The 21,847-nt window shown below is 38.9% G+C and overlaps 1 long non-coding RNA gene across 2 annotated transcripts in view; it reads left to right on the plus strand.

The window, feature by feature from the left end:
- Positions 1–21,847, plus strand: part of LOC127952006 (uncharacterized) — a 30,712-nt gene that overhangs the window by 3,723 nt on the left and 5,142 nt on the right. The window lies entirely within an intron of this gene.

A 21,847-nucleotide genomic window follows, 5' to 3' on the forward strand; every position in this document is an offset into this window, starting at 1 on the left:
AATGATTTTTTTGGTGTTGAATTGACTATTGAAAAAACTTGTTCCAGTGTTGCAATGTCAGACTTCTTTAACAAATAGATCAGAGCCATGAAAACATACTTAAAGAAATAGTTCACCCTCAAAATAAAACTTCTGTCATCATTTACTCACCCACAGGTTGTTCCAAACCTTATGGGTTTCTTTCTTATGCTGAACACACACACACACACACACACACACACACACACACACACACACACACACACACACACACACACACACACACACACACACACACACACACACACACAAATATATTTTGAAGTATGTGGGCTTACACAGTTCCTGGTCCCCAATGACTACTTGGAATGGGAAAAAATACTATGGAATTCAGGGGGGACCAGAAACTGTTAAGTGAAACTAAACAAATTTGTACTTTCAGAGCTTTTCTGGACAATAAGCCTTCCTGGTAGATTTGGGTATTTGAGACCAATAAAATGAAATGAAAAGTGTTATCTTTAGGCTTGTTTTTAAACACTCAATGCAAATCTTGTTTTTATAGTAGTATGATTTGTTTGATATTTATTTTTTGAAATTATCTTACTATTATGCAATGTGGATTAAGCGTTAGTTAAATGTATATGTAAATGTATGAAAGATGTGCTAGAACATTTGTTTGTAGTTTCTAGCGACAGGCTTTTTAATGTCTTCTACACAGTATATTTAGCCTTGATTGATAAAAGGCTGCCTGAACTGTGACTGTTTAAATGCTGCCAACCCTTCTAGCAAGAACAGGATGTATATGTACTATTTGTGCTAGCATACTACTTGGCCTTTAAGTGCTAGCAAGCTATGAGGCCTGAAAAAACAATAATGTTTTAACCACCCGAGTGCAGTGTGATTTATGTGGGAAAACTCCACTGAGCGCCTGCAGAGAGTGTGGAGAGGATTAAAGCCCCCACCACAAAACTTGTCATGGCCAATCAGCAACGCAGACCCCCTACTAAGAAACGTCATGGCCAATCAGAGAGTTGCTTTTGTGATCACTGTCTTTATTACCTTAATTTGGGCTCTTTCCATGATCAAGGTTTCACGACTGTACAACTGCCTGGTGTGATAATATTGTTTTGTTTTAGACATCTCTGTTTGTGTTTTAGGTAAAGGCTTGGGCATGTTCCTTTATGGTTGTAGCAGTGATCTCACCATTTTCTGCCTGTATTCATTTCCTGTTCTTTCCTCCATGGTCAGACATTCTCACAACTAACTTCTGCACTCTCGGTTCCTTGCATGATAAGAAATGAAGTCTTTCTGGTAGGGTTGGAAAATGAGGGATATCTCCCAGTAACACCTCTGCATTTCCCAATCAGATAAGTTTCAAAAGTCAGAAATACAAAAAACAAAAAAACTAAAACAAAACCTGATTCTAAGAAAGACCACAGGCCACAGACCCCAGAAAATAAATATACAGATCAAGTAAAAATATCCATTACAGGAACTTAGAATATATAAAGAGTACAGCAATTCTCTGTGCTATTTCAAGCTCAGAGCTTGGGAAATAAATCAGTTTTTAGTGAGTTACATGGCGAGTGGTCTCCTCCGTTTGACCTCTCCTAGCACATTCCCCCACTTTCCTCTCTCTCAAATTCACATGCACAAACACGCATCACACAAAGAGGTTGTTATCCTGGGCAAATAAGTGAGCGATAGATCACTGCCTGCATTGTGAGACAAGGTGTTTGATTTTCACACCAGCTCGCTAAATTATTATTAAGTTGTGTGAAACTGTGTTACAGTGTCTGTTTGTGTGTGGGAGCAAAGGAATGTTTATGTGTAGGGATCAAGGGTTCATTTATTCTTTGGCGCGTTTCCCACTCAATCTCATGTTCTGTTTTCCCTCCTCCCTGATTGTGCCAGATCAAGGCAAAAGTGATTTGTGTCCAGTTGGTGGGTTTAATTGCTGATCTCAGGGGTCCAAACCCAGAATTTCTCAGCCATGAGAAAGTCCAGTTCTGTCCCATCTCCAGTGCCAACTTGCCGGGTACCTTTTAACAAGTCGTCAGCCCATCAGAATCTGTTCACAATGTCTTTTACTGATGTCCGTGTTTGTGTGCAGTAACTAGTTGAGTGTGCAAAAGCTGGCTGCTCAGTGTCAGGAACTATATTTCAGATGAGGGCTGGACGAGAGCCAGCTGCTGGAATTCTGAATGCCATTGCTGTGTTTTCGTGTGAAATAACTGCTTAAGTCCGCTGTGGACAGCTGCAGGACAGTGCCCCCTCCGCACTGGCCTCCTCCCTAGGGCTGTAAATCTGACTCGAGGACAGGAGGTACTAGTGACTTGTTGAAAAGGGCTCCTGAGAGGGTCCTGAGGTTTAATGCTCGGGGTCAGGGGCTGTGTTAAATGCCCTGGAGCTGAAGCTCAAATGCCGATGCCCACAGATAACCCATCGTACTCCAGAGGCTACACTGTTACTCGTCTTTCTGCTCTTCCCTCCAGAGTTTGAATTAATAAACCACACCTACGAGTGCTCAGGGCTGCTGGATTTGCTTTGATGTGCTTGGGCCTAACTCTGGCGTGGCGTCTGTTTGCACGGAGACTGGTTGCATGTCTGGTAATTTAGTCAGTCTTCACAAAGCAGACTGCATTTGACTAATCTGACAAATAATCGCTAAACAAATAAGTGATGGAATGTCTCGTTCCCTTGGCACTGGTTAAAAGGTCTTTGAAGGGTGTTAAGAGTGGCATATGTTGAACCTAAAATGTCAGAAAGAGACATTGAGAAAAATGACTGAATTACAACTTCAATTGATCCTGCATTTGCCTCTGAAAAAAAAGAGAAGAATAAGAGATTGAGGCAAACCTAGGCCTCTGTTAGACTGCGTTCCTCCCGAGTCAATTGTTCCTCAAGCCTGGTGTCAACCCTGCGCCATCAATCACCCTCTTTCAGAGGAGGGGAGACAGGCTAGGGACACGCCCCTCAGGACAGGGGGGTTGTAGTTCTCATGCCCTCCCCGCCTCGCACAGCCCCACATCCCACAACTCGCAATTCCGACAGCTGGTCTGGTCATTAGAGGTAGGCCGGGACCTGTGGGCCCCTGAACGGCAACGACAGCTGCCAGCCCACTGTCCCCCGGCACCCACACGCACTCATTCGCCCCCACTCCAGACTATGATATGTATTATATCTCTAATCTATTGTCATTCCTTTTTGGCTTCTTTAGGGAGGCCTGGGCTTATGTACTTAACTTACTTAAGTCACTTGAATATGCCTCTTTAGTACAGCTAAATCTGTTTGTGTATTTGCATTTTCACATTTGGCAGTAGTCAACCAGCTTATTAGGTTCAAGGGTTAGCTATTGTCTTTGCAGTATGATTGCTATTTAATTGTAATGTGTGTTAAAATACAGAATGCTCATTTAAAACTAGCTAGATCGGAAGTGTGGAAGTATATAAAACTATCAGAGAAAGACGCAGAACTCATAACAAGCACTGACAGCGAGAGACTGTTTAGTGCTGCATCACGTCTCCGATGAGAAAAAGAGGTCGCTCGCTGATGCTGGTGGTTAGGTTACTGTAAGATGATTGGAATTGTGATTGCCTCATACGATTAGTAAATAAACTGCACAATGTAATATTTTCTAATGCATGCAGGAAGCTCGCGGCACATGAATAAAAGCTGAGAAAAAGCAATAACTCCATCGACATTCATAAATGATAGTATTGTAAATTGTAAAGTTGCCTTTAGTTTTTACAGTAAAAAAGTACATGCCTCAAAAATGGCCAAAATATATTATTTTACAAAATTATACATGTAAAAGTTAAACTGTGCTTTGTTGGTAAAATGTCTGCTAGAATGTAAAAAAAATAAAGTTCAGTGTTAACTAAATATTTTTTAAATTGTTGTTTTGTAATTAGATTTTTTTTATTTGAAAAGCAGGACAAAATGGTAAAGAGCACATTTTTGCAATTTAATTAATGCAAAAAAAAAAACAACAGGCAAAATAGTCCTTCATGGGGGTAAAATTTGAAAAAAACGTGTTCGTTATTTGGCACAGTGTTTCATTTTGTTCGACTTTGGCCAAGAATTTTCATTTCGTTGCATCCTTAACTATGATTCCATCCAGTCGGAGGAAATCAAACATGTTATGATGGAAATTAATTTAAAATCTTGTAGTGTATGATACCTTAGTTATTATAGTGTATGTTCAGATTTTAAAAGTTGTGTAGTGTAGTCGGTGAGCGTGATTTCACCAAGTACAACATGTTCCTGGATTAACATCCTTGTTGATCCTGGAACAACATTCCAATCAACCAATCAGAATTGAGATATAACTTTTCAGGAAATATCTGTTTTAGGCTTACAATCAGAGTTAGGTGCTTCTACACCCTTGTTAATCAGCTATCATGTCCCACTGATTTTAGGACTAAATTAAGGGTAGGGTTAGGTTTAGGGGTAGGAATTGGGTTTAGTCTATATTTTTGGACAATAATGTTGATCTAGGATCATCAGAAGATGTTGATTCAGGAACATGTCTTTCTTGGAAAAATCACGGCGACCTAGTATATTCCAGACTTAAAGTTCACCCAAAATTTATAATTCTGTCATTAATTACTGACCCTTGTGTCGTTCCAAACATGTAAGACCTTCGTTCATCTTCTGAACACAAATTAAGATATTTTTGATGCATTCTGAGAGCTCTTTGACCCTCCCATAGACAGCAAAGATCCTTACATGATAAAAGCTCAGAAACGTTGCAAGGAGATTATTTAAATAATCCATGTGACATCAGTGGTTCAACTTTTAATGTTTTAAAAACAAGTTTACAAAATTTTTTTTTCTTTGAACACAAAAAGTATTCTGGTTGCATTATATAATTACGGTTGAACCACTGATGTCACATGGGATATTTTTATCTCCTTGGAACATTTCTGAACCTTGATCGTGTAAAGATATTTCTTGTCTATGGGAGGGTCAGAGAGCTCTCGATTGCATCAAAAATATCTTAATTTGTGTTCCGAAGATGAACAAAAAGTCTTTTTAATAGGTTTGTGTGAGTAAGGTTGCGTTACGACATACAGTACAGACCAAAAGTTTGGACACACCTTCTCATTCAAAGAGTTTTCTTTATTTTCATGACTATGAAAATTGTAGAGTCACACTGAAGGCATCAAGGGCTATTTGACCAAGAAGGAGAGTGATGGGGTGCTGCGCCAGATGACCTGGCCTCCACAGTCACCGGACCTGAACCCAATCCAGATGGTTTAGGGGTGAGCTGGACCGCAGACAGAAGGCAAAAGGGCCAACAAGTGCTAAGCATCTCTCGGGAAGTCCTTCAAGACTGTTGGAAGACCATTTCAGGTGACTACCTCCTAAAGCTCATCAAGAGAAAGCCAAGAGTGTGCAAAGCAGTAATCAAAGCAAAAGGTGGCTACTTTGAAGAACCTAGAATATGATATATTTTCATTGACACTTTTTTTGTTATGTATATAATTCCATATATAATTCCACATGTGTTAATTCATAGTTTTGATGCCTTCAGTATGACATGAAAATAAAGAAAACTCTTTGAATGAGAAGGTGTGTCCAAACTTTTGGTCTGTACTGTATATGTGAGTAATAAATGACAGAATTTTCATTTTCGGGTGAACTATCCCTTTAAGCAAAATGGTATATTTGAAGTAGTATATCTGTTTCTACCTCAGAGTAGTTGCAACTCAATATCTCACAATTTTAACTTTTATTTATTTATGTAATTTTTTTTTTTTTTTTTTTTTTTGAGATGGAAAAACACCCTTGCAGTGACTATTCTTCATAATAAATTTGCACATTCTTCCAGTAGGATATTACAGATAAAAGTGATTTAGGCTGATGACATGCCTGTCTGCCATTTTTTTTGCACACTTTGTCTGTTTACAACATGCATCTCTATTCACATTAATCCACTAGCATTAGCTTAATCATAGCCTTTGTGTGATTGCCCACACAAGGTAATGGAAAGGTAACAGAAAATAAAATCTCATCATGAGTGTCAAGCATTATTGTAACCCCAGCATTATTGTGTTAGAAGGAAAACAAGGCAAAGCACAAAGGACGGTGTCAGAAAATTCATGCACAGATTGATCATCTTAAAATAATTGAGTGCTTCAGTGTGTTTACGTGTGTGTATCTTGTGCGTGTAAGTGAGGAAGGAAAAGAGAAAAGAAAAGTGGGAGTTGAGATTACGCCACACTCCCTCAGGCTCTTGTTACTCATGCACTACTGGCAGATCTCTGGTTCCCACGCCTCCTCACAGAGGTGAGTGAAACTACTCCCATAACTTCACCTGTACGTGCCTGCCTCAGCCTTCAGCCAAATGATCATCTGTTTTTCCCCCCTAGAAACTTAAAGACGACAGAGAGGATGACAAATTGGCATGAGTACAGCATTAATATCAGCCAGAAGATCACAATTGCAGAGCTCCCTTACAAAAGCTGTATAATTATTACAAACCTGGCAATAGAAATTCACTGGGAGACCTCCCTAGCAGAGATATATCAGTTAAGTCTGATATAAACAGGTTTAGTAGAGAGGTATAATTTTCTGTCCCATATGCAGTTTTTTTTTGTATCGCCTCAATTTTTCAGAGCACTTACTGCTTTGATGTGTGTTCTTGTTGTATTGTCTTCTGAGGTTCAAAAGCTGTGTTACAACGGGTGGATGTCAACAGACACCACAAAAGCCCACTGTGCACCTTGCTGCTAATGCTGTCTGTCAGCATCCTTGATCACTGAATTTATCACCTTCTCTGTTGTCTAAATCTGCATTTAATTGTTATCAGGTAATATTTTTAAATGTTATCACACTTGTCCTCCTCTTCACCACCGAGCATACACTATGCAAGATATTTACTCCAGGATGTTATCACACACTGCGGTGCAGCTGCTGTTTTACTTCATCAGAGTGGAAGTTCCTGACAGACTGGCCACTTGGCTGGGTTTAGTGAGCCGAAGAGGGGATTCATTCCAGAGAGAGAGAGAAAGTAAAGGAGATGCACTGATGGCAAGCAGTTTATTCATGGATTCCATTGGACCCTTAGCTTTAAATCATATTCAACTGACCCAAACCTATTGTTGAGGAAGGAAACTGCCTAAGCAGTTTGAGAGCTGGAGAATGCAATAGCGTGAAACTGGAGCGGAGAGCTGGCAATGATGAAATAGCTTGCATACCTTATGCTTTAAGGATAACCATCTTTAACAGAGGAATATTGTGTAGGCCTTTCACTCATCTCCAATGCTCTGTCCACAAATTTGCTCATGCCAAAACAAGCCATATGGGATTTACTCATCGAGATACACAAAGAAGCATAGTTGCCTTAGCTGGTTTGTCCTCATAACAGGGTATCTTGTGGCCTAGAGTTTTCCTGGCAATGTTTAGACAAGACTCTGGATCTGTGTGTCTTCATGTAACAAAAACATATAATGTGAATTACGGGAAATATAGTGCAGGCTTATAGTAATCTTTTTCTCTTAATTTGAGTTGTGTTGGTCAAGTGCGTGATCTAGCTTTTTTAACTAGCTTTTTTTTTCTCCTTCAGCAGCAGGAGGGAAGAAGGAACAGACATTCCATGTTGGCCCGAGGGCAAGGTGGGGGAGGCTCTAAGACCACTTTTATTAAAATATATTGAAGGAAAACAAGTTGCACTGTTGGAGGGATGAAAAATCAGCATGACAGGCTTCTCTCTCTAAAGGCTTAAGTCTCTAGTCATACACCTAACATCCTCCCTCACTTTCGTTCTCAGTGTTGATCTTTTCAACTCCCTATTTGTGCAGCTTCACTGATTTAGTTAATACTTTAAAAGTCCTGTAATTGTAGTCCCAGGATCTCCAATCTGATTTTCTCTTTTACTGTCAAGCGCTCTGTTTTAAGTCTTCACTCTTTCAACCCTTCATTTCCTCACTCATTATGTTCTTTTCTTTGTGAATGCAATAGCCCACTGCCTCAGGTGAGGGATATTGCATTGGGTGTGTTTCACCGTCCACGACTAAGGAGTCACATTCCACTGACCATGTACAATACCCAATCACAAATATCCTGGCCCTCCTCTTTGGCAGGGTGATTAAATATCCCTGCCTCTGGTCGCACTGACCCTTGTGACCTGGTCCGTGTTCATCAGTGGACACTGGCTAATTAGAGACCCAATAATGCAAGAGAAAGCAGCTTTTCTCCATGGCTCTCAGAACTCTGATCAACCACTCACCTCTACCGAAAACAAATGAACATTTATGACAGCAACAGTTCATGCAGTTTACAAATGTCATTTTCAGTCAGACTAAACCATTTTTGTTTTTTAATCTTGATGTAAATGCTTCCAATCAGTTAGAATTTTGCAATATTAGCTTGCTTTTGTCAAGTTTGTATACGTTTGTCCGTCTCCAGTGAGGTTTTGTCGGACTCAAAGGGATAGTTCAACCAAAAATGAAAAATCTGTCATTAATTAGTCAACCTCATGTTGTTCCAAACCTTTGGGACCTTCTTTCTTCTTTTGAAGGATATTAGGATTAGGATTAGGATATTTTTCATGAAATCCGAGAGGTTTCTGACCCTCCGCAGACAGCACAGAACTGGTCCACGTTCAAGGCCCAGAAAGGTAGTAAGGACATTGTTAAAATAGTCTATGAGACATCAGTGGTTCAACCATATTTTAATAAAGCTACAAGAATACTTTTTGTGTGTGTCCGTGTTATAAGTATGAAGGCAGGCCCCTGCAAATGTGTCATGGTACTCTTGTGAATGCATATTGAAGACTTACATGGAAGAGAAGAAATCATCGAATAAAGTCATTATTTTTGTACTATTTTTGTATTTTTGCACACAAAAAGTTTTCTCGTAACTTCATTAAATTAGAGTTGAACCACTGATGTCATATGGACTATTTTAATGATTTTCTTACTACTGTTCTAAGCCTTGAACATGGTAGTTGCATTGTTCATCACTTTGCATTTGACCCAGAAAACAGTGATAACGCGCCACATACATTTAAATTGTACTATTGTGTGAAACACAAGAAGATAAGATAATCTGAGGATTGTTTTTTGATCTAATGAAGGCCAGCTTTCTTTAAAATTTTATTTTGTGTCATACAGAAAGTCATACAGGTTTAGAATGAAATGAGGATTCAGAAATATGACAGAATTGGCATTTTTGTGTGAATATTACGTGGCTTAGTGGTTAGAGAGTTTGATTCCTAAACCTAAGGTTGTGGGTTCGAGTCTTTGGCCAGCAGTACCACAACTGAGGTGCCCTTGAGCAAGGCACTGGGCCCCCAACTGCTCCCCGGGCGCCGCAGCATAAATGGATGCCCACTGCTCCAGGTCTGTGTACTCACTGCTGTGTGTGTGCACTTAGGATGGGTTAAATGCAGAGCACAAATTCTGAGTATGGTTCACCATACTTGGCTGTATGTCACGTCACTTTAATACTTGTATTTCTGACATTAGAAAAGTGGCTTCATTTAGTGTGGCTGCATCATGAAATGGACTATTGCGCACTAAAGGGAATCTCTAACATCCACAGTACTGTGTTTGATTTGCCAGAGCTCTGAAGTGGGAAAGCAATGAGGCAATCCTGGCATTCCAGGCCTCTGTCGTGTTGTCTTCTGGTCTCTAATTTGGGAGCAGCTGTTGGGCTCTGCAAGACCTCAGCCATCAAAGCCCATTTAAAAGTGATGGGGGGTGATGGGGGGTTGGCACTGAGGTCAGCACTACAGAAAAGCCCTAACTCCCCAGAACGCTTTCCAATCTCTGGTAGCTCATGCCAAGTACACAACACCTGCACCAGGTTAAACACAGTGGAGATTGCAGGATGACTGTAAAATTATTGCGGGCCATAATAAAGAAGCAGTAAAAACAGATGGCCTTCATTAGGAGGAAATCTCTCCAATTGGGAATAGACCACTTGCTGTCTTTTCAGATCAAGCTTCTCTCTTTATCAAGTTGTCTTAAGCTAACTGTACAGGAAGTTTCTCTGAATTGCTCAGTTTGGACACCTTCCAGTTCCATGCTTGAAGCTATAATCAATAATAATAATAAAAAAACGAATTATGTGCCAAATTTTGTGTTGTTTTAAAAAGTAATTAGAGACAAAATATATGTATATATTTTTTTTTGTCACCGTGAAGTAAAAACATTTCATTAGCCTTACATTTTACAACCTCAGTTAAACACTGTGATCCCTTTATGATTGTAGGCACCCATGAGAGTGTAGTTTCTCACACTCTAGTGGGCTTGTCGAGACAGACATACCCTTGAGGATTCCAGATGTGGTCTGGTTTCAGTTCTATGAAAACCGTTAATTACACCATTAAGTCTTCTATGGGCCCTAATTAGTGGGAATCGAACTGTGTTCCAGATCAGGTGCATAGTGATTGATTTATCTCTCGCTGTCTGCTCTTTCTCTCACTCCTCCTCTCACATGCCCTCTATGGGTCATGTTTACACAGCTATAGTGATGGTAACATTTTGTTTTCCTCTCTTCATATGAAAACCTCAAAAGTGTTTTGTGAACCTGATGCTTTCAGGGTCTTATAATTTAAGATTGCATGCATTGTGAAATTGACCAAAAATAGGATCAGGACCAGCAGTCCTATTTTCTTGTGCTATTTCAACAGCTTGTACTGATTTAGCTGTTTTTATAATTACCATTGCATAAACAGGGGAAGAAGTAGTAACTCCTGATGTATGCCAACAATAAGATCAACCCTGGGGCTCAGGCAGGAAAAGAAGCTCTACCGTTGGGACTCAGAGCCCTAGGGGATGTGGTGGTGGTGGTGGGGAAATGCTAACCAAAGATAAGGGGTCATCTGTAACCTTTCACATATTTGGTACTTTACCACCCCCCATTGTGTAGCTTTGCGTGTTTGCAGGTTTATTAGTTACTTTTATGCATTTAGCAGATGCTTTTATCCAAAACCGACTTATAGTGCATTCAGGCAACACATTATTGTACCAGTATGTGTGTTGGGGGGAATCGAACCCACAACCTTTTGCACTGCTAATGCAGTGCTCTACAACTGAGCTTATTGTGAACTGTGCCAGTTATTACAACGTTGGGGAGAGAATTTACCAAAGCCCGCCTTGAGAGCATTGAGAGTGACTAGAGAGACGAGTAGTAGAGTAGTTGACAAGAGTATTCAGATAGCGCAGATTATAGATAAATAGACAAATACATAGATTTATATATAGATAAATAGACTAGATATATAGATAGATAGACAGACAGATAGATAGAGAGGTATCGACCAACAGTGACCCAAACGCACTCACTTCCCTACAGCACAGGCTTCCCAACGCAGTTTCCATGGGACAGCACCGCCCACACAAGCACCTGTCAATCACAGCGACAGACACGCGGCTACGTTTGCAACAACATTTTCACCGGAGGAAGAGATAAACGCTTAGAAACTTCCATATAGCTAGCATGATGCCTTCCATTTCTAGATGACAAAGACAAAGTTTACCACTTCAACGACACTATGACAAAGGTCACCGTTACTTATCTAAACTAACGTCATGATCACTGCCACTAGATATAAAGAAAACGTTGCTATTCAATGACAGTAAAAATATATGTGTCATTATTGTGCACTGCTGCTCGTAGACTAGCTCCAGTGCACATTGCTGCGATGCTAAATGATAGCAACTCAACAGGACACTTCACCAAATCTCCACTCATTCTCCTCGGACCATGCATTTAATTAGCTTTGACGGACATCAGTTCTTGGCAATTCCTCATTTGCTCTCTCACGTCTGGCAGGTTCGAAATTCCAGGCAGGTTTTTGAGCTCGTAATCACTATTTCATACCACGACTAACGACTTTGTACCGTTCCAGGCAAGTTACGCCATACTGTCCATGTCCAGAAAGGAAATAAAAACATCTTCAAAGTAGTCCATGTGACATCAGAGGGTCAGTTAGAATTTTATTTAATGGAATATACATTTTGGTCCAAAAATATAAAAAAAATGATCTTTATCTTCTCTTCCGGGCCTGTTGTGAGTGCGATGTATGATGCTGCTGACGTGTTATCTTTGTTATTGGGCACTACAGAAAACACGTCAGCAGTTTTGTACGTCAACAGTCACAGCATTCGCACTCACAACAGACCCGGAATAGAAAGCAATGCTGAATAAAGTCATAATTTTTGTTATTTTTTAACCAAAATGTATTTTCGATGCTTCAACAAATTCTGTAACATGGACTACTTTGATGATGTTTTTTTTTACCTTTCTGGACATGGACAGTATACCGTACATACATTTTCAATTGAGGGACAGAAAGCTCTCGGACTAAATCTAAAATATCTTAAAGTGTGTTCCTGAAGATGAACAGAGGTCTTACGGGTTTGGAACGACATGAGAGTCATTAATGACATAATTAAAATTTTTGGTTGAACTAACCCTTTAATTCATTCCATTCACAGGAAGTGTGGTGATTTTTTTTATTTTTAATTTTTTTTATGGATGGGCGCTTTTTATTTAACTTGTTTTGGTCTGAAGCAATGCAACACCCGCTGACTGCAATGATAGAGCTTGAAAGATCAAAGACATTTTTTTATATAACTCTGAAAGAAGAAAGTCATATATATCTATGATGCCTTGGAGGTGAGTAAAACACAGGCTAATTGTCATTTTTGGGTGAACTAACCCTTTAAAGCTCTTTTTCCTGTGGGTGATCCCTCACGATGGGAGATCATGGCCGGATTTTCTCCTAACAGTAACATTTCCAGTTTAAACACAGCTGGTGGGCACGAGAAGATTGTTGTGGAAACACTCTGCATCTGTGGTGGGCTTTGAACACCAACCTCACACTGTTCTGTCACAAGTATGCAGTGTGTCTTTGGACTTCTTTGAAATCAAGAATAAATATATGGGGGTTTTATGTAAAACATGATTTACAGATTTGAGTTTGTTCCTGAACTCTCCTTTGAAATGGAACAATTAGTAGTGATCAAAGATATACAGGTTTTAAAACTGCAGAAGGCTGTTTTTATTGGCTGGTTAAGCAGATAATGTATTTACTGGATGATTTTAGTTTAGAGACTAGAGAAAACAGCTGGAGAACTAAAGGTCAGTTGTGGGTGAAGACATGAATTTGCCTTGAAGTCTAACAGGTTAATGGTAGTGTTGTTTTGATGTGTTGGACATGCTGCCTAGTGATTTATATATATTTTTATTATTTATATATTTACATATATACAATTCTCCCAAAAATGTCTGGCATACATCAAAACCCGTTTGACCGTTCTGCTATGGAAAACAAAAGAATATATTGTAATAAATGTTTCAGGTGTTTTTGTGGTAATTGAGTATGCTAGAGAGTTCATTCATATTTGGAATACTATAAAACTCTTGAAGAACACGGTTCATTGATCTTTTTGTATTTATTTAATCTTCCATCTCCTTAATCGGGCCTCCTTCTTCCATCTCTGATGGGTTGTCCTATTCATGCACCAGGTTGTTTACAATGCTAACAGCTTTTCTAAGAGGCACAGCACTTTTGTCAAGAGCTTCCTTACACATCTGATGACACAGACACATGGGTTGTGTGGACATGCATGAGTTTCGAGATTTGAGAAACAACAGCTTGGCACCTTCAACATCCTCCAACAATGCATCTTCTATTCCATGATTCAAACTCCTGATGTACAAACTCAAACCCAAAAATGTTGGGACACTGTACAAATTGTGATTAAAAACCAAATGCAAAGATGTGGAAGTTTCAAATTTTAATATTTTATTCAGAATAAAACATAGATGACACATCAAATGTTTAAACTGAGAAAATGTATCATTTTAAGGGGAAAAAGGAGTTTTTTTTTTAAATTTCATGGCATCAACACATCTCAAAAAAGTTGGGACAAGGCCATGTTTACCATCCCCCTGGCATCCCCTCTTCTTTTTAAAACAGTCTGCAAATGTCTGGGGACTGAGGAGACAAGTTGCTCAAGTTTAGGAATAGGAATGTTGTCCCATTCTTGTCTAATACAGGCTTCTAGTTGCTCAACTGTCTTAGGTCTTCTTTGTCGCATCTTCCTCTTTATGATGTGCCAAATGTTTTCAGTGGGTGAAAGATCTGGACTGCAGGCGGGTCATTTCAGTACCCGGATTCTTTTTCTACGCAGCCATGATGTTGTAATTGATGCAGTATCTGGTCTGGCATTGTCATGTTGGAAAATGTAAGGTCTTCCCTGAAAGAGACGATCTCAGGATGGGAGCATATGTTGTTCTAGAACTTGGATATACCTTTCAGCATTGATGGTGCCTTTCCAGATGTGTAAGCTGCCCATGCCACACGCACTCATGCAACCCCATACCATCAGAGATGCAGGCTTCTGAACTGAGCGCTGATAACAACTTGGGTTGTCCTTGTCCTCTTTAGTCTGGATGACATGGCGTCTTAGTTTTCTAAAAAGAACTTCAAATTTTGATTCGTCTGACCACAGAACAGTTTTCCACTTTGCCACAGTCCATTTTAAATGAGCCTTGGCCCAGAGAAAACGCCTGCGCTTCTGGATCATGTTTAGATATGGCTTCTTTTTTGACCTATAGAGATTTAGCCGGCAATGGCTAAATCTCTATAGGTGTTCACCGAAAATGTTTTCTGGAAGTATTCCTGAGTCCACGTTGTGATTTCCATTACAGTAGCATTCTTGTATGTGATGCAGGGCCGTCTAAGGGCCCGAAGACCACTGGCATCCAGTATGGTTTTCCAACCTTGACCCTTACGCACCGAGATTGTTCAAGATTCTCTGAATCTTTGGATGATATTATGCACTGTAGATGATGATAACTTCAAACTCTTTGTAATTTTTCTCTGAGAAACTCCTTTCTGATATTGCTCCACTATTTTTCGCCGCAGCATTGGTGGAATTGGTGATCCTCTGCCCATCTTGACTTCTGAGAGACACTGCTACTCTGAGAAGCTCTTTTTATACCCAATCTTGTTGCCAATTGTACTAATAAGTTGCAAATTGGTCCTCCAGCTGTTACTTATATGTACATTTAACTTTTCTGGCCTCTTATTGCTACCTATCTCAACTTTTTTGGAATGTGTAGCTCTCATGAAATCCAAAATTAGCCAATATTTGGCATGACATTTCAAAATGTCTTACTTTAAACATTTGATATGTTATTTATATTCTATTGTGAATAAAATATAAGTTTATGACATTTGTAAATTATTCCATTGCTTTTTTACTCTCAGTTTGTACAGTGGCCCAACTTTTTTGGAATCGGGTTAGTAGAAATGCCTCCTCCCAGTCTTGTCATGAGCTAACTGCCAATACCAGATTTCTGTATTTAACTTCCAGTGTTTTTCTGCTATGCAGACTGCTCTTGGATGCTGTTTGCCACTGTACCGTGGTTTTGAAAAATTAGTAGCAGGATGAAGTTGAAAGAGGAGCAGTGCATGGAGCAGATGTCAGGCTCTGTGTTTATTTGCATTCAGGAGGGGGGTGTTAGTGTGGGAAAGCTTCTCTCCACAGTCGGGATCAATGTGAGAGAGATAAGCTCATAGTGTGGCCTTGGTCAAGCATGGATGAAAACTGTTCTGGTGTGAGAACTTGTTATTTTAACATAACATGAGTCTCAGCAAGGTCACTATGAGAACTGTTTTTGTTTCCTGTCTCAATGTGCCTGGGTTGCTCTCTCTGTACACTCTACACCGCAAACATTTGGGAACTAGAACAGGGTCTTGATCTAAATGTTCCCATCAGGTCTATGGGTTTAGCGGGGGAATCGAGAGCAGGGATGAGAAGATGTGGGAGAGTTTCCTCTATAGATGCATGTACACAAGGCATATAGAAGGGCCGAGATTTAGAAAACGTCTCCGAGGCATCCATAGTAGGCGAGATATTTAAATGGCAGAACAGATCTGTAATCTCTTGTGAAAAGACCTATGTTTTCCAGATCCTTTATACACACGGCTGTGGTTGATGGCAACCTGATAAGAGCTTGTTCTTGTAGTGTGAGAAAAGAGCAAACTGACTCTACCTGATCCTATCAGAATCTTCACATTATTACATGGTCATTTTGGTTTTTCTCACACTAACTGTCTCTTGCTTCGACATACTCCTCCTGCCGCTGTTATGTTGTAAAATTTTGTCATTACAGGGAACAAAATGACTTCAAAGTCCTTCTCAGTGGCCCACAGTGTAAAGCACAGAGTGCTGCCTTTGGGAATTCAACTCTCTCAGTTCCTCTCATTACTAGCTGACAGCCTGAACTGTGCATATATCACTTCTAAGAAAATTGCAGTCTTGCTGTAGTGGAGAGGTGGAAAAGAGTGAAATAAGCATGAGTGTGGCCAGGTAAATCAGATGTTTATGCATAGTGGGGGCAGCTGTGGCCTAATGGTTAGAGAGTTGGACTTGTAATCTGAAGGTTTCAGGTAGAGCTGCACGATTCTGGATAAATTGAGAATCATTTTTTTTGGTCTCATATAGAGATCACTATTCTCCCACGATTCTGAACTAAATAAAATAATGTGTGACAAAATATTATTGCTGCAGTCTATTTAAAAGTGTCTTATTAATCTGAATGAATGATTAAACATTTTAATATACACTAGGCTACCAGTCCAAAAGTTTTTGAACTGTAAGATTTTTAATTAAAAAAAAAAAAAAATTCTCTTCTGCTCACCAAGCCTACATTTATTTGATCCAAAATACACCACATGATCTTTCACAAATCATTCTGACATGCTGATTAGCTGCTCAAGAAACATTTATTTTTATTATTATTACAACTATTGTCATTATCACAAGTATATAAATTAATACTTTTATTTTGCAGGGATATAATAATAAAAAATGTTTTTTTTAAACAGCAAATTAGAATATTAAAATAGTTTCTGAAGGATCATGTGACACTGAATACTGGATTAATGATGCAGAAAATTCTACTTTACATCACAGGAATAAATAACATTTTAAAATACATTCAGGTAGAAAGCAGCTGTTTTAAATTTGTAAAAATATTTAAACATTTTACTGCTTTTGATGTACTTTGGATCAAATAAATGCAGGTTTGCTGAGCAGAAGAGACTTCTTTAAAAACATTACACATCTTATGGTTCAAAAACTTTTGATTGGTAGTGTATATATAGTATATTTAATAACCGAATTTTAACTGGTTCAACGACTCACTCATAAACCTACTTCACTTGTTTCATTACTGGATGAATCAGCGTTTTTGAATGATTCTCTTGAATGAAAAATTCATTCATTGACAAATAAATAAAGACACTTGTCACACCGCCTAGTGGTGAAACAATGTCATCGACACGAACGTTATTTGAAGCGCGGTACTTTCGAAAGTGGATTTGCTCTATTTTGATCGCTGCCATATAGACATCAATGTTTATATCTGAATTATAAACTTCATCCCAGTATTTTTGTGATTTAATATAAAGGACTGTAAGACAGAAATAATACTGTGTAGTTGAAAAGACAGTTTGTGAAGATGTTTCTTACCAAACATGGTAACTGCTCTCTCTCTGTGTCAGCGGCAGTGCAAGCACAGATTTGAACGATCCGGTAAGACTTAGTCAAAGGTTTAACACGGGAATCGTTATCATTTAAAAATGAGATCGAGAGGGTGTCTGAATCGATATCGCGATCTTTTAACGATTAATCGTGCAGCTCTAGTTGCAGGTTCGAGTCACTGTGCTGACAGGAGTTGTATGTGAGAGGGAGTGAATGAACAGCGCTCTCTTCCACCCTCAATACCCAGTGCTGAAGTGCCCTTGAGCAAGGCACTGAACCCCCAGTTGCTCCACGGGCGCTGATATATAGCTGCCCAGTGCTCTGGGTGTGTGTTCACGGTGTGTTCACTTCTCACTGCTGTGAGTGTGCACTTGGATGGGCTAAATACAGAGCACCAATTCAAAGTATGGGTTACCGTACTTGGCTGATGTCACAACTTTCACTTTCTTTCTTTTATCTACTTACCCCGAGGGCATCCAAGATGTAGGTGACTTTTTTTCTCCAGTAGAACACAAACTGAGATTTTTAACTTAAACTGTTGCAGTCTATCAGTTTTATAATGTAAGTGGATGGGAATACAAAAAGCATACACAAATAAAACCAAATTAAACCCTGCGGCTCGTGACAGTACATTGATGTGTAAAGACACAAAACGATCGCCCTGTGCAAGAAACTGAACCATATTTATATAATTTTTTACCTATGATTGACGCAATGTCCGAACTGTTAGAATTCTCCTGAGTGCAGTGAAATGTTGTTTTCTTCTTCTTCTTATTTTATGGTGGATCACAGACTTATAAGTGCATCACCGCCACCTATTTCTCAGGTGGACCATTGACCCTCCTAATTGAGATTAAAGATAGTGTCAATGGTCCATTTTATGTCTTTGTTTTTTAGTTTTATTGTATGTTTTAGCCATGATTCCCATTCACTTACATAATAACAGTGATAGACTGCAATGGTTTGAGCTAAATTTTGTGTTCTACTGAAGAAACAAAGTCATCTATATCTTGGATGCCCTGGGGGTAAGCAGATAAACATGTTTGAACTGTCCCTTTAAGACTTTTGCCTTGATTGACAGATGTGTTAAAGAGCCAGATTTTGCAGGGCAAAAGAGTTAATGGGCTGCTAAGTTTTCATGTGAAGACTAAATAAGACTTTTTTTTTCTTCTCCTGCATAACAGATTTTAGGCTAATTTGCGATTTTCATTTAAACAATCTTAATATTGATTCTAAAAGTTTTAAGATTGATCTTTACAATGTGTGTATACGCATATAAACTGTTTAACTACTTCCTAAGAATCTTCCTTGTTTATTTATTTCACTCACTCACAGCTGCTGTCATAAAACTATCATTTGTTTTTCATACCACATCATTACTTTTTATGAGTGACACAACATCATTAGTACTGTATGGAGCCTGATGTGTGGTGCTTAGAAGGTAGATCAGAAGGGATCAGATGTGCTAAAACACTAGTCACATTTAAGTCTAGACTTAAAACTCATCTGTTTAGCTGTGCATTTCTTGAATGAGCACTGTGCGATGTCCGAACTCATTGCACTATATTTTCAGTTTTTTTTTTATGTTAAATTATTTTCTAACAGTTTTTAAATTCATTTTAATTAAGTACATTTTTTAAAAATAATTTTAAGTTTTAAAATTGATTGTTTTAGTTTTGTTATTATTTTTCTTCATGATTATTTTACTTTCTTTTATGTAAAGCACTTTGAATTACCATTGTGTACGAAATGTGCTATATGAATAAACTTACCTTGCCTAGATTTTAGTTTGGGTTTACAATTTTATGTTGCAAGACATTCCACACAAGAAGTATCAGTTGACCAGTCGCAAAGCTCGATTGACTGGAGATCTGACCAATCATAATGCCGAATTCGCTATATTCGTTTCCCTATATAGTTTACAGCGTTAATGTAGGAAAAGTTGACATTATAACTAAAATACACCCAAATTAAACCAAATCCAATCTAAATCTGATTTCAATCAAGAACTTCTGAATTGGAGTCAAAGTAATAAGGACTTTGCATCAATATCCAGCCCTAATATAAAGACATTCTAGTATTAACATTTGTATAGCTGAAATGTCATTCTTTCTTTCTCACGTCATCAACTTTGGTGCTCCCATTGATTAGAAATTCTTAGGAGAAATAACATTGTAGGACTGTGACACAAAATTGTGATTCATTGTAAAGGTATTTCAAAGCAACCACACTAAGTTATCCAGGGCAATTTTTCAAAAATCAACCAGCACCCAGCATAAGAAACGTGTGTGAGTTTTTTTTCATTGAGCACTCATTCAGAAAGAAACCTTCTGTCCCTGATCTGAGGAAGTAACAGAAAAGATAGATGCAGGGTGGACCGAAAAGTAGAAAATGCTCCAGTGTGGCATTTAAGAGTAAACAGAACTGTGGGCAGAGTTCTGTGGTGCATGCTGTGTGGTCTCCATCTTCCTTCTCACCAGGACTGTGATCTTAGGCGCTTAGGCTCGGCTGTGAGCTTGTGTGAGGAAAGGGGAGAGGTCTGATAAACAGGTCTTTTTGATGCAGACACAACCCTCTGCCAAATCCTCCTTTTGTTTCGGCACAGACAGCACAGCCATCTTGCAGTCTCTTCTGAATCCATTCCTCTTAGCTGTTGTATGGCAGCTTTCACAAGTCCTACTGTGCACAACTTGCTGAACAAAAACTGGGAAAAAAAGAGAAGAGAGCTTTCTTTATCTATATGTCTTTCAGACTACTTTAAGTGTGTGTGTACCGGCTTGACTATATTTTTGGGCAAATTTTTACCTGAAACCTGACAAAACCATTTTCTGGAGAAATCTGAGGACATCCTCATTCATAAGATTTTTTTTCGTTGTGCAACTATGGAGAGTTAGAATATTTAAATTGTCAATAGAATGTCCCCCTTTATCTGTATTCTTGTGTGTATTCCTTTGTCTTGTGTTTCTTAAACCTAAAATTCCTGTGGCTCAGTGGCAGAGCATTGCGTTGGCAGTGCAAACGGTTTTAGATTCAAATCCCAGGGAACACACATACTGTAAAAAAAAAAAAAAAAAAAAAAAAAAAAAAAATTATAGCCTGAATGCACTGTAAATTGCTTTGGATAAAAGTGTCTTGTAAATGTAATGTCTTGCGTTGAAACATTGCACAAGACAATGTAGATGTCATGCATGCATTATGAATTTTCAACCGGTGTCCAACCGAAGCATATGATACCTATCTATTTCTGGCTCAGTTGTTTCACATTGTTTTTTAAACCTAAAGGTCCATTAACCACATCAAGGTTGTCCAAGCATTCCTTTCCAGTTGGAACCGGTTGTAAATATGATGAGAAAATCTCTGTTGAGAAAAGCAGTGTTCTGTTCCATGTAGACATTTTTACTTGTAGCCTACGCTCCTTTTTTGTAAAATTCGATTTATAGCTATAATTACATTTTCTTCATACTTTATCTCTGTTGGAATTTTACAAGTGCTGTTTCACTTGTTGCCCATCTCATATGAGTTATGGTTTGGCTCAGGCTCTTGGTATATCAGACCAGCTGGCTCTGGTGCAAGTGCACTATGTTTTCTTTTTTTTTTTGTTGCTCTCACTTAAAGCAAAATACATGCTTAATACTAGTTTTTAACAGTACCAGTTTCCAACCATTTTAAACTATACAGTCAGAGCAGACACTAAATAGCTCTAGTTCTACACCTGTCGCCATGTGGTGGCAATGAACTTGTTTGCACCAAGCTGGAATGGCTTTCTGAGAATAGGATTTAAAAGCAGAGATTTTCTTTTTAGTTTTTGTTCTCTCCTACTTAGCAGACGGGGGTTGGAGGGCTTCCAGTTGTCAAGGGGACTGTGATTATAATCATCAAATGCCATTTTGTTGAGTTGTTATTTCAAGTTAATCCCAGTTCTCCCGGTTCTCTCTGTTCCTCCTAATTTGTGGAGCTAGTTTGAGGAAACTCTAAACTGAGCTTGGGATCAGATGCACTCCGCATGCTTATTTCCCACAGTTGGGAGCAGGCAGCACCGGCCAGATATTTGACACTAATCAGTCATTAATAGCGTAATGCAGCTCCTAGCCAAACCAATGAGACTGCGCCCGTGACAGCTGCTGGTATGTCTAAGTGAGAGATTCCAAGAAAACACAAAAACACAGAGACAAAGAACCAAGTCTGTTGTGAAGCCTCTTTTCTTTTTCAGAGCCTGCGTTTAATTCCATGTGATCGTTTCAAGATGGCGAGATAAATATTTGACGCTAACCGGTGTGATAAAACAATCAGATTAAATTAATGGAGACGGACAAGGGAAGAGGAATGAAAGAGAGTGGGTTATGTTGTTT

The sequence above is a fragment of the Carassius gibelio genome, chromosome B3 (assembly GCF_023724105.1).
Source record: "Carassius gibelio isolate Cgi1373 ecotype wild population from Czech Republic chromosome B3, carGib1.2-hapl.c, whole genome shotgun sequence".
Classification (NCBI taxonomy): Eukaryota; Metazoa; Chordata; class Actinopteri; order Cypriniformes; family Cyprinidae; genus Carassius; species Carassius gibelio.